General features: G+C 42.7%; 4 non-coding genes across 4 annotated transcripts; all 4 read right to left on the minus strand.

Annotated features, from left to right (window-relative positions):
* Positions 1-3074: 3074 nt before the first annotated feature.
* On the minus strand, positions 3075-3147 carry Trnar-ccu. The gene has a single exon. It is a non-coding gene; the product is annotated as a tRNA-Arg (tRNA).
* Positions 3148-10334: 7187 nt separating this feature from the next.
* On the minus strand, positions 10335-10407 carry Trnar-ccu. Its single transcript has one exon. It is a non-coding gene; the product is annotated as a tRNA-Arg (tRNA).
* A 449-nt stretch (positions 10408-10856) lies between these two features.
* Trnar-ccu lies at positions 10857-10929 on the minus strand. The gene has a single exon. It is a non-coding gene; the product is annotated as a tRNA-Arg (tRNA).
* Positions 10930-11395: 466 nt separating this feature from the next.
* Positions 11396-11468, minus strand: Trnar-ccu. Its single transcript has one exon. It is a non-coding gene; the product is annotated as a tRNA-Arg (tRNA).
* Positions 11469-12500: the final 1032 nt, after the last annotated feature.

Genomic DNA, 12500 nt, shown 5'->3' on the forward strand with positions numbered 1-12500 from the left:
TTCAGTTTCCGTCTCCAAAATCTACTCTGAAGGCTTTGATCGACACCAGGCTATAGGAGAAGACACTTGTCCCAAGGTGTCATGCCAGTGGAAGTGAACCGTAGGATTGAACCTGGAACCATGTGGTTGGGAAGCAAGCTTCTTACCACACATCGCCTATTCTATGTCTTCCCAGATTATAATTTCCCAGACTCGAGCGATTGTAAAATGTTACGCATATATAAGCGACAGAGGCAATATTAATACCTATTTTTTTATTACCCACAAGGGGCTAAACACAGAGGGGACAAACAAGGACAGACAAACGGATTAAGTCGATTACATCGACCCCAGTACGTAACTGGTACTTATTTAATCGACCCTGAAAGGATGAAAGGCAAAGTCGACCTCAGTGGAATTTGAAGTCAGAATGTAGCGGCAGACGAAATACCTATTTCTTTACTACCCACAAGGGGCTAAACACAGAGGGGACAAACAAGGACAGACAAACGGATTAAGTCGATTACATCGACCCCAGTACGTAACTGGTACTTATTTAATCGACCCTGAAAGGATGAAAGGCAAAGTCGACCTCAGTGGAATTTGAACTCAGAACGTAACGGCAGACGAAATACCTATTTCTTTACTACCTACAAGGGGCTAAACACAGAGGGGACAAACAAGGACAGACAAACGGATTAAGTCGATTACATCGACCCCAGTACGTAACTGGTACTTATTTAATCGACCCTGAAAGGATGAAAGGCAAAGTCGACCTCAGTGGAATTTGAAGTCAGAATGTAGCGGCAGACGAAATACCTATTTCTTTACTACCCACAAGGGGCTAAACACAGAGGGGACAAACAAGGACAGACATAGGTATTAAGTCGATTACATCGACCCCAGTGCGTAACTAGTACTTAATTTATCGACCCCGAAAGGATGAAAGGCAAAGTCGACCTCGGCGGAATTTGAACTCACAACGTAACGCAGACGAAATACCGCTAAGCATTTCGCCCGGCGTGCTAACCACTCTGCCAGCTCGCCGCCAATATTAATACTGAGAGGCAAACGTGGATGTTTCGTTAGACGACAAGATGGAGGAAACGTTAGCGCACCGGGCGAAATGCGTAGCCGTATTTCGTCTGCCGTTACGTTCTGAGTTCAAATTCCACTGAGGTCGACTTTGCCTTTCATCCTTTCGGGGTCGGTAAATTAAGTACCAGTTACGTACTGAGGTCGATGTAATCGACTTAATCCGTTTGTCTGCCCTTGTTTGTCCCCTCTGTGTTTAGCCCCTTGTGGGTAGTAAAGAAATAGGTATTTCGTCTGCCGTTACGTTCTGAGTTCACATTCCACTGAGGTCTACTTTGCCTTTCATCCTTTCAAGGTCGATTAAATAAGTACCAGTTACGTACTGGGGTCGATTTAATCGACTTAATCCGTTTGTCTGTCCTTGTTTGTCCCCTCTGTGTTTAGCCCCTTGTGGGTAGTAAAGAAATAGGTATTTCGTCTGCCGTTACGTTCTGAGTTCAAATTCCACTGAGGTCGACTTTGCTTTTCATCCTTTCAAGGTCGATTAAATAAGTACCAGTTACTCACTGGGGTCGATGTAATCGACTTAATCCGTTTGTCTGCCCTTGTTTGTCCCCTCTGTGTTTAGCCCCTTGTGGGTAGTAAAGAAATAGGTATTTCGTCTGCCGTTACGTTCTGAGTTCACATTCCACTGAGGTCGACTTTGCCTTTCATCCTTTCAAGGTCGATTAAATAAGTACCAGTTACGTACTGGGGTCGATGTAATCGACTTAATCCGTTTGTCTGTCCTTGTTTGTCCCCTCTGTGTTTAGCCCCTTGTGGGTAGTAAAGAAATAGGTATTTCGTCTGCCGTTACGTTCTGAGTTCAAATTCCACTGAGGTCGACTTTGCCTTTCATCCTTTCAAGGTCGATTAAATAAGTACCAGTTACTCACTGGGGTCGATGTAATCGACTTAATCCGTTTGTCTGCCCTTGATTGTCCCCTCTGTGTTTAGCCCCTTGTGGGTAGTAAAGAAATAGGTATTTCGTCTGCCGTTACGTTCTGAGTTCAAATTCCACTGAGGTCGACTTTGCCTTTCATCCCTTCAAGGTCGATTAAATAAGTACCAGTTACGTCCTGGGGTCGATTTAATCGACTTAATCCGTTTGTCTGCACTTGTTTGTCCCCTCTGTGTTTAGCCCCTTGTGGGCAGTAAAGAAAGAGGTATTTCGTCTGCCGTTACGTTATGAGTTCAAATTCCACTGAGGTCGACTTTGCCTTTCATCCTTTCGGGGTCGATTAAATAAGTACCAGTTACGTACTGGGGTCGATTTAATCGACTTAATCCGTTTGTCTGCCCTTGTTTGTCCCCTCTGTGTTTAGCCCCTTGTGGGCATAAAAGAAATAGGAAATGGCGTGATCTGGTGGTCTTGGCGATGGAGTTGGTGGCGAGTTACCTCCCCGCTAGCGATGTAAACAAGCGTGCATTCAACACTAAAGTGAGAGCTTCTCTCACGATGCCTACTACAGTAAAGTTTCTTTTAGCAGAACATCCACGTTTAAGTGGGAATGAATACGGCGGTGGTGTGTGTATGAGAGAGAAGGAAAGAGAGACGGGTTGAAGGAGAGAAGGGTTGAGTAAGAGAGATTGAGAGGGGGACAGAGGTATGGTTTGGGGTTCAGTCTCACCGCGGCGCAGCACTTTGGGAAAATGTCTTCTATAGTTACGGGTCGAGTGAATTTGGCAGACAGAGACTGTATGGGAACCTGTCGGGTTTAGATATACCTGCGCGCGAACCTTCGTGTCTGTGTTAACCTGACCCATCTCTTGACATCCAGTGTTAGTTTGTTTACGCCTCAGCAACTTAGCGGTTCAGCAAAAATTACCATCAAATACGTATCAAACTTTAAAATAAAAGAAGCGATGTCAACTTATTCGACTAAAACGTTTAAAGTGGAAGCTACAGTATGGCCACAATCCAATGACAGAAACAAATAAGTAATGGAAAATAAATGAAATGAACGGAGGCAACATAAATTAAGGTGAAAAGTAGGAAATAAAAACGAAAATGTAGAATCTACCTCCGACGGGACTCGAACCCGCAATCCCCGGCTTAGGAGGCCGGTGCCTTATCCATTGGGCCACGGAGGCTCACAGCAGCAGAACAGCAGAAATGAGGTTTTATACTCTTTACAAGTCTGTTGTCGTTTTCTTTCTGTCTCTCATTCTTCTTTCATTTTATCTTCTACCTTCCCCTTTCCTTCTCTCTTTTGTCACATTCCCCTCTCTCTCTGTCTTTCTCTACTTCCCACTCCCTCTTTTACACTATTTCTTTCTTTCTCTCTCTTTTTTAACTATACTATTACGACTCCCTTCCTCTCTCTCTCTCTCTCTCTCGTTGTTAATCATTCTGTCTGTCTTCCAATTGACAAACAAGGCTCGAATGCATCGAAATACACGTCTTCTCCCTCTCTTTCACTTCTCTCTCTCTCTCTATCTCTCTCTATCTCTCTCTCTCTCTCTCTTTCTCTCTTTCTCTCTCTCTCTCTCTCTCTTTCTCTCTCTCCCTCTCTTTCGGTCTCTGTCGTATGTGTATATGTATGCATGTGTGCGTATATATGTGTGTGTGTGTGTGTCTTGAGTCACATCCCTATGACGTCAAACGCTTCCTCTTCTATCGCATACCTCTCCTCACACACGCCAACAAACTCTCTATCTTTCGCTCTCACTCTCTCTCTCTCTCTTTCTCTCTCTCTCTCTCTTTTTCTCCCCCCACCCACCCAATCAATACCTTCAACACATCTCCATTTCAAGTGTTGCCTGCTTTTACGCACACACATCTTCATACACACACACACATCGTATATTTATATACTGTCACCCTCTTACCAGCACAGACACACACACACACACACACACACACACACACTCTCTCTTTCTTTTTCTCTCTCTCTCTCTCTTCCTTTCTCTCTCTCTCTCTCTTTCTTTCTCTCTCTCTCCCCTCACTCTCTTTCCCTCTCTTTCCCTTTCGTGGATTACTCTTTTACTCTTTTATTTGTTTCAGGCATTTGACTGCGGCCATGCTGGAGCAGCGCATTTAGTCGAAACAATCAACCCCAGGACTTATTTCTTTGTAAGCCTAGTACTTATTCTATCGGGCTCTTTTGCTGAACTGCTAAGTTACAGGGACGTAAACACGCCAACATTGGTTCTCAAGCGATAGTGGGGGAACAAACAGAGACCCAAATACACAAGTACACACACACATACACACGCATATATATATATATGTACATATATATATGTATGTGTATATGTATATATATATATATATATATATATATATATATATATATATATACGACGGGCTTCTTTCAGTTTCCATCTACCATATCCACTCACAAGGCTCTGGTCGATCTGAGGTTATAGAAGAACGCACTTGCCCAAGGCATTAGCGTAGCTAGGGGGAAGGCAGTAGGGGCAGTCCTCCACGGGCGATACTTTTAAAGGGGCGGCACTTATGGGTCTGCTTTCGGCAGTATATGTTTTTTTTGTGGTGTTCAGGGGTGGAAAATTGAAGGGCCGCCCCGGGTGGCACACACTCTAGCCCAAGGTGTCACGCTGTGGGTCTGAACCTGGAACCATGTAGTTTCGAAGCAAGCTTCTTACCACACAGCCACACCTGATAGATTGATTGATTCATTCATTGATGTTTCTTTATAAGCCACTCAGGGCTGAATAAAGACGGGGCAAATTACAAAGTAGAGCTTTTCTTTTGGGGGAGACAAAAAAAGTGGGGGTAGGTTTTCGATCAAAAGGGATCGTAAAAAGGAAAGAAAAAAAACGATCAATAGGGATCGTGTATTACAGAAATGCCATGATGTAAAGTGTAAAGGGGGAAATAGATAAGATTTATCCGTGGAAAGAAAAGCCTACGGAAAAGGCCACGGTAACCTCGGTCACTAATGTCACATGTTAACACATTTATTTGCAAGTAAGTAACTCTCTGTTTTAATTTTTCCGGGTTCATAGGATTATGCTCAAGGTGGCTTCGTCATTCCTACGTGCCATCCTTGCAGATAGATAGACAGACAGACAGACAGACACACACACACACCACACACACACACACACACCACTCTCTCTTTCTTTTTCTCTCTCTCTCTCTCTTCCTTCTCTCTCTCTCTCTCTCTTTCTTTCTCTCTCTCTCTCCCCTCACTCTCTTTCCCTCTCTTTCCCTTTCGTGGATTACTCTTTTACTCTTTTATTTGTTTCAGGCATTTGACTGCGGCCATGCTGGAGCAGCGCATTTAGTCGAAACAATCAACCCCAGGACTTATTTCTTTGTAAGCCTAGTACTTATTCTATCGGGCTCTTTTGCTGAACTGCTAAGTTACAGGGACGTAAACACGCCAACATTGGTTCTCAAGCGATAGTGGGGGAACAAACAGAGACCCAAATACACAAGTACACACACACACATACACACGCATATATATATATATGTACATATATATATGTATGTGTATATGTATATATATATATATATATATATATATATATATATATACGACGGGCTTCTTTCAGTTTCCATCTACCATATCCACTCACAAGGCTCTGGTCGATCTGAGGTTATAGAAGAACGCACTTGCCCAAGGCATTAGCGTAGCTAGGGGGAAGGCAGTAGGGGCAGTCCTCCACGGGCGATACTTTTAAAGGGGCGGCACTTATGGGTCTGCTTTCGGCAGTATATGTTTTTTTGTGGTGTTCAGGGGTGGAAAATTGAAGGGCCGCCCCGGTGGCACACACTCTAGCCCAAGGTGTCACGCTGTGGTCTGAACCTGGAACCATGTAGTTTCGAAGCAAGCTTCTTACCACACAGCCACACCTGATAGATTGATTGATTCATTCATTGATGTTTCTTTATAAGCCACTCAGGGCTGAATAAAGACGGGGCAATTACAAAGTAGAGCTTTTCTTTTGGGGGAGACAAAAAAAGTGGGGGTAGGTTTTCGATCAAAAGGGATCGTAAAAAGGAAAGAAAAAAAACGATCAATAGGGATCGTGTATTACAGAAATGCCATGATGTAAAGTGTAAAGGGGGAAATAGATAAGATTTATCCGTGGAAAGAAAAGCCTACGGAAAAGGCCACGGTAACCTCGGTCACTAATGTCACATGTTAACACATTTATTTGCAAGTAAGTAACTCTCTGTTTTAAATTTTTCCGGGTTCATAGGATTATGCTCAAGGTGGCTTCGTCATTCCTACGTGCCATCCTTGCAGATAGATAGACAGACAGACAGACAGACACACACACACACCACACACAGACAGACAGATAGATAGATAGATAGATAGATAGATAGATAGATAGATAGATAGATAGATAGATAGATAGATAGATAGATAGATAGATAGGTCTTACAGCCCCACCAGCGTCCTTTTATCTACCTCTACACACATGCACAAATGCATGCATGCGAGGTCCATCCTCGGTCATTGATCCTAAGGTCATTTCTCCGGATTCTGTGACGCGTATAATCCCCGGTCCGTCGGTCCGTCGGAGGATCACTCGTCGTTGCCATTTGAGATGGAATGGAGGAAGGAGAAACAAATTGGTTTGCAGAGGAACTGGCAGAAACGTTAGCACGTCGGGCGAAATGCTTAACGGTATTTCGCTTGTCGTTACGTTGTGAGTTCAAATTCCGCCGAGGTTGACTTTACCTTTCATCCTTTCGAGATCGATAAATTAAGTACCAGTTACGCACTGGGGTCAATGTAATCGACTTAATACCTATGTCTGTCCTTGTTTGTCCCTTCTATGTTTAGCCCCTTGTGGGTAGTAAAGAAATAGGTTTGCAGAGGAACACGATACATCACCCCTCACCAGGAAATGAAATCACAATCTTTTGACCATGAATGCAACACCTTAACCCCTAAACCAGACGCCGGCCATGCTGGAGCATATCCTTGAAGAATTTTTGAGGAAAGAAGAATCGACGCCAGAAGGCTTTAATCGGTCCGAGGCAATAGTAGAAGACACTTGCCCAAGGTGCCACGCAGTGGGACTGAACCCAGAACCATGTGGTTGGGAAGCAAACTTCTTACCATGCAGCCACACCTTTATATATGTATATATACATATATATAGACACATACATACATTCATACATACATACATACCCATTCTTGATGTTGAAATTCCTGTGAAGGAACCTAGGATCTTGGTTACCTAAGAAGGTGGTAAAGGCCTGTGATCAGTGCAGACGTCCTTCGAATGCCGTTCGGTATCACTCAGGCAGTATCTGCTAACAACAGCAGCAGAATAAAATATATAAATGCAGTCCTGAAAAGTGAAGTGAGCAACATTGTACGAGTTGGCAGTGAACTCCTCAAGAAGCACTCTCTTCCTGGTGATCTCCTATACAGCCTCAAAGTAGCTGGGCTCTCTTACCTCAGAGAAGACCTGGATAGAAAGTACTCAGCGTACAAAAACGAAAAAAAAAAAAGACCATGCATGGGTATGTTGCCCGGAAGCTTGAAGAAGACAGTAGAATTGACACGAAGCGCAGCCTCTCTTGGACACAAGACCACTACATCACATGAAACTTTGAAAGCTATGCGTTTACAATCCAGAAACATATTTCCACAAAGTACCTGGTGAACAAGAGAGACAGAGACGCTCGTGTAATCCCAAGGTGCAACCGCATGTGTAGGCTATGTCCTGTTTCTGTGGAAGACATTGCGCATGTGATTAGAAGCTGACCTAAAATGTCCTGAAATATACTTAGAAAATCCCTCTGTTATGGAATACGTTCGTAAACACCAATTCAAGGAATACTGGTGGAATATTCCCATCAAACCCTCTGTCAAATGTGAATATGACAGACCGAATATTGTTGTTTGGAACAAAGGGGCAAAAGTATGTACCGTCATAGAGGTCAGCTGCCCTGTAGATATAAATACCTCTTTGAAAATCAAAGAAAAAGAGGATATCTATGAACAACTTCTTCGTAACCTCCAGCTTTGATATCCAGACTATGAGTTCATATTCATACCAATAAAAATTGGAGCACTTAGTAAGTGCTTAAAGGAGAATCTGGATAAACTGGGATTTTCAGAAAAAGAAATCGACCGGCTAATTCGTACAAGTGCAATCTGTGAGTGGAACAGTAAAAATATGCAAGACTTTTCTCAAGTTCCAAATGTAAATTTGTCTGTGTTAACTCCATCCCAAAGATGGAGCCTTGTATTTTTGTTGGAAACCGACTCCCTCCTCAGTGGAAGATTTATAATAATTAAAAAATATATTTCTTTACTATCCACAAGGGGCTAAACATAGAGGGGACAAACAAGGACAGACAAAGGGATTAAGTCGATTACATCGACCCCAGTGCGAAACTGGTACTTTATTTATCGACCCCGAAAGGGATGAAAGGCAAAGTCGACCTCGGCGGAATTTGAACTCAGAACGTAACGTCAGACGAACTACCGCTAAGAATTTCGCCCGGGGCGCTGACGTTTCTGCCAGCTCGAAAAAATAGAAGAGACATGCATCCTTCACCATTTCTGCCACATGGAGACAGTGACTTCACCGCCAGTACTATGTTAAAAAACAGCAGCGTTTCATATGTGAAATATAAAAAGAAAATAACACAACTGAGGTGATCCATGCAATTAATGGCCAAAATATCCCACTAAACGTCCTTTATAACACGATACACACCAAACTGCTTTTTTTTCAGTCATGTAATATTGAGGCATAGCATTTTAAATAGATGGAGTTGTTGTATTATAAACTGGTGTTCTGTCCCCGTGGACAGAAAACGTGGGATTAATTGCAACCAGTTTCTGGTTTTCATGCATCTTCATCATGAATCTCTATCCTCTGTCAACAGAGGAATTTGTAGCTTCTGTCTACATAATGAAGGAGAAGAATATTAAGACTCAATGAAACTGGTGTGTCCAATTTGCATAACAATGACAGATGAATTTAATCATAATGCATTACTCTATGTAGTAGTAGTAGCCTATGTCATCAAAGGCCAACTAAGATGGAGCGGCCACGTGGTTAGAATGACTGACGAACGACTTCCCAAACAGATCTTCTACTCCCAACTCAAAGACGGCAAGCGTACAAAAGGAGGCCAGAAGAAACGCTACAAGGACTCCCTGAAATCGAACCTCAAAAAGTGTGACATTGACTTCACCAACTGGGAGGAAACGGCAAAAAAACAGACCACTCTGGAAAACCACCATTCATGAGGGAACGGCGACTTTCGAGTCGAAAAGGTCTGCAGAGCTGGAGGAGAAAAGACGACGATGGAAGGAGCGCCAACAACAACCACGTGCAACTCTCCCTTCCGGCACTAGATGTCCGCACTGCGACCGATCTTTTCAAGCAAGGATTGGTCTTAGTCACCTACGGACTCACCAGTAAATTGGCGCGAAGACCATCATCCTCGACCTTGAGGGATTGCCATCATCATCATCAGTAGTAGTAGTAGTAGTAGTAGTAGTAGTAGTAGTAGTAGTAGTAGTAGTAGTAGTAGTAGTAACTACGAAACTAGTTCCAATAGACGGAACCATTACGTTGTTGCTTGATCTGCTAGACATGGCAGCCATACAGCCAAGCATCTTAAAGGAGGGAGTATACTCTGAATAAAGTAATTATTCTCGGGCACACCAAAAGGCGGGATGGTTACGGCTGGAATACCATTATGAGCACGGGAGCAAAATTTCCTTCACAAAAGGTAAAAACTGACCAATTCCTTCAAGCAGTCGCTTTTATTGCAGTTTCTCATTTCCTTTGGAAAAATTAGATTATGGAAGAATTTGCGAGAATGGGATACGGAATATTGAGTTCTATTGTATTTACGAGATATAAATTATAGGCGCAGGAGTGGCTGTGTGGTAAGTAGCTTGCTTACCAACCACATGGTTCCGAGGTCAGTTCCACTACGTGGCACCTTGGTCAGGTGTCTTCTACTATAGCCTCGAGCTGACAAAAGCCAAGTGAGTGGATTTGGTAGACGGAAACTGAAAGAAGCCCGTCATATATATATATATAGGTGTGTGTGTGATTGTGTGTCTGTGTTTGTCCCCCAACATCGCTTTATAACCGATGCTGGTGTGTTTACGTCCCCGTAAGTTAGCAGTTCAGCAATAGTGACCGATAGAATAAGTAGTAGGTTACAAAGAATAAGTCCTGGGGTCGATTTGCTCGACTAAAGGCGGTGCTCCAGCATGGCTACAGTCAAATGACTGAAACAAGTAAAAGAGTAAAATTTGTGAAATCACACAGAAATTAAAATATGAAAAAAAAAGAAACGTCAATACCTCCGACGGGACTCGAACCCGCAATCCCCGGCTTAGGAGGCCGGTGCCTTATCCATTGGGCTACGGAGGCTACTTGCTTTCATGGCTGCTTGTTTTGCTCTTTGGTTTCAATATGGAATGGTAGCTAACTCTGATGCCACTGCGTTATTTCGACTATTGATTTCTGCATTCTACTTTCAAAGTGCCAGATGTGTCTTTGCCATGGTCACGGTTGGATTTTACTGGCAAAGAGCAAGTAATTTGGGAAAACAAAGTCTAGAAAATTATATTTTGGGGACAAACATTCTTTTACAAAAGGAAACAATGGCTTAATTCCTTGTCCTTTTCTTTCTCCATAAAAGAGGAATAAATCTTCGGAAAGTCAGAGTTGGGAAACGAACAAAAAGAAAGATCCAACGGAAACGTATTTGATCATTTACTGGAGACTATGGAAGAATTTAGAGTATTGAGTTCTCTTGCATTGCTGGTATATAATTGCCCAAATTTTTGAAATCATAATATAAAAAAAACAAAAATCAGTACCTCCGACGGGACTCGAACCCGTAATCCCCGGCTTAGGAGGCCGGTGCCTTATCCATTGGGCCACGGAGGCGGCTTGACTTCTATGCCATCTGATGTGCTCTTTGATGTCAGCGCAAAATGCTAACCACTCCTGACGTCATTGTGTTTCATTATTTCGACTTTTGATTTCTGCATTTTACTATCGACTGCCACAAAAACGTGTCTGCATTGGTGCGCGTGTGCCATCGCAAGCATGCGTGTGTGTGCGCGCGCAGACCTGCGTTTGTGCGCACCCAAAGCCAGAAAGTGAAAAGATGTCGGTCACTACTTCAGGATCCGTTAATAACAATAGGTACATTGCCAACACTGAATTTCCAAAACCGACGCAGAAATTTACGTTTTTATCTTTTCCACCTTATCTGAAGATGGAACGAAATGACAATATTTGGAAACGGAAGAGCATATTGTAAGCAGGAAAAATACATCACGTGTAACAATATAATTGACTGTTATTAATATTTCAAGAGGAAAAAAAAAAAAATTGGTTGATCGAAACACACCTCCGACGGGATTCGAACCCGCAATCCCCGGCTTAGGAGGCCGGTGCCTTATCCATTGGGCCACGGAGGCGACATGCTTCCACCTCCTTTCTCTTGTACTTTAAAGTAAAAAACAAAACATCTCGAATGCTGATTGTATGATACTAATTAAGTATTCACTTTTAGGATAAGCACCGGTTGACGTATTTTTCATGAAGAAATATTATTGAAGAATATTAACTGCTGCTAGAGACACCAGGTGGCAGGAACGTGTTGAGTTATGTAAATTGATTAATCCAATAATGTTACATTGCTAAACGGTGTGGCTATTTAAGCAGCGTGTACGTGGATGGCTAATGAGTTGGATATGGTACTGAAGAAAGGGCAACTACTCTTGAAATATGCAGATACACTCATTACATATTTTCTCTATCTTTGATTGCATTGTTTACTTAAACGTATTCATAAGCGAAACGTCGTAACTTTCAGAGCTGATTCTAAATTCTACAGAGGATCTCTCTGCAGAGATACAGTTTAAAATGATTAGAGAACCCCTTCACGCTGTATATATCTAGATTATTTGATTCTGGAAGAATGGAAGCGAAAATTGACTTCGATGGCAATCTGAACTTTTCGATGCTAATACATAAACCATTCTGACAGATTCTGTCACTCGACGCATTTGACGTTGTTTATCCCAAGAACTGACTATTCTTCTTGTATCCCTCATCGTCTCTCAGAGAGCTAATGATTTGTCACAAGACCAGCAGTTCTAAGGGGGAGGAAGATGATTACATCGACCCCAGTGCTCAACTTGTACTTTATTTTACCAACTTCAAAATGCTGAAGGTTAAAATCGACCTTGACGGGGTTTGAACCCAGAATGTAAAAAAATAGGCAGAAGACATCTCACGAAGAACTTTGTCCGATGTGGTGACGATTCTGCCAGGTCGACACGTTACTCACAGCTTTCTAACGATGTCTCATTCACTGAACCGCGCAGAGAACTGAACAACGAGCCCCTTCTCTTCCTGTTTAGAAGTCACAGAAACACAGTTTTGATTCAATAGAAAAGGTTACATAAGATAATGTACCACCAGATCTCCCTCCTAAAGCAACAGCG

This window comes from Octopus sinensis, unplaced genomic scaffold (assembly GCF_006345805.1).
Source record: "Octopus sinensis unplaced genomic scaffold, ASM634580v1 Contig16368, whole genome shotgun sequence".
Taxonomy (NCBI): domain Eukaryota; kingdom Metazoa; phylum Mollusca; class Cephalopoda; order Octopoda; family Octopodidae; genus Octopus; species Octopus sinensis.